The sequence below is a fragment of the Lupinus angustifolius genome, chromosome LG01 (genome assembly GCF_001865875.1).
Source record: "Lupinus angustifolius cultivar Tanjil chromosome LG01, LupAngTanjil_v1.0, whole genome shotgun sequence".
Lineage (NCBI taxonomy): Eukaryota > Viridiplantae > Streptophyta > Magnoliopsida > Fabales > Fabaceae > Lupinus > Lupinus angustifolius.
In genome coordinates, this window is record NC_032009.1 from 11,108,638 (window position 1) to 11,110,385 (window position 1,748).

Consider the following 1,748-nt stretch of genomic DNA (forward strand, 5'->3'; position numbering starts at 1 on the left):
CAAACCTTGTTAAATTGGTGTTGTTAAATGTCAATTTTGACATAGTGCATTGTCTTCCCAAACATTTTGTAACTCGTGGAATGGATCTAAGAATCCTTCTAAAGTCTATAAATATCATCCTAAATGTCTGAAACAAACAAAACTCTTGACAACACTTTCACACAATAAACTTTAACGCTTGTGTATTCAAATTTTCTAAGTTTTTCAGAAAATGTTTTCTGCACATTTAAAGTTTTTGAAAATCCAAGATAAAAATGTGTTATTAAGTTTGAGTGTTTTTATAAAAGATCCATGCATCAATATATTGGGTATGATGATCCTTAGCCTTATTAAAAGTCATATTCTACTTCTCAAAATTAAGATCAACATATGGTTTGATGAGTGTGTTTGTAAACAAGAAAGTGAAAATTCCTTGAATCAAGTAAAGGGGACTAGATATAGCCTTCAGTTGTTGAAAGTGAACCAATATATCACAATGTGATTCTCCTCAACTATTTTTCTTTAAATTTATGCAATCTTTGTTCTTCACAGACCTACTTTTGTTGCAATTCTATTTTGAAGTATTTAAAAAGAACAAATTGATTGAAAACCTAATTCACCTCCTCTTAAGTTACTATTTTGTGTTCACATTACTAATAATACTCATCAGTTGAGAGTTGATTTTAATAGCGTTATCATTGGACTCATCGATTTGAGAGTATTTAATAATTATATCTTTGAAGACTTAATATCTATAATGTTTCATACAAAAACACTTGTGCAAATGATGAAAAGTTAAACGCTACAACACTTGTCTATCTCCATAGAGCTATCTCTAGGTACCAATTGACACGATCCTCCAAATAGGGTCTTTAAATTTGACCATTCTAGGGAAGATAACACCTACAATAATTGAAAATAAACACATAAACCTATCATAATAATAGAAAAACTCAGAAAACAATGAAGACAGAAGAGTAATATAATGGATGGAAAAGAAAGAATATGGTGGTGAATGGTGCCACACTGAGGAACGGTGATAAGCCGAGTCGGACACCACAACATGATTTAGACCTTGATAAGCCCTTAATTAGTTCATTCAAGAACCTAAGTGAGTAACCTCACAAAAGTAATAATTTTCTGAACTTTAGAATTCTATGTAAATTCTTGGTTGAATTCATTTCTAATTCAAGGTTACATTGTAGTTATAAATATTATACTGCTCTTGTTAGTTCATGTTGGGAACAAGCGAACAATCAAATAGTAAGCAATATAGAGACAAGAGAATAACACAAGAGATTTGGTAACGAGGTTCGACCAATTGTGCTTATGTCCCCGGGAGCGTTGAGCGGCTACCACTATATATTATTAGAGAATAAGAATTAGTGTTTTACTATTCTTCTCCTTGTTACAATAGGTTTACATAACATTAATATATATATAGCCCTCTACCCCAACCCCTTTACATCAGCCCAAGCCCATAACTTGTATTGCTGTTATCTAGAGATATGAGTCATTGCACAACAATCTCCACCTTGGCGAATATCATCAATCTCCATCTTCCGCCATTGGGTTGGGGGCGCTCCATAGTCCATCATCAGTGAATGTTCAACAAGCTCAGGCAATGCCTGAACTTGTCCACGGTAACCGGTTTGGTTAACATATCAGCTGCATTTTCTGAAGTGTGAACCTTCTGCAATAGTATCTGCCCACAAGCTATCAAATCTCTGATCTTATGAAATCTCACATCAATATGTTTGATCCTAGCA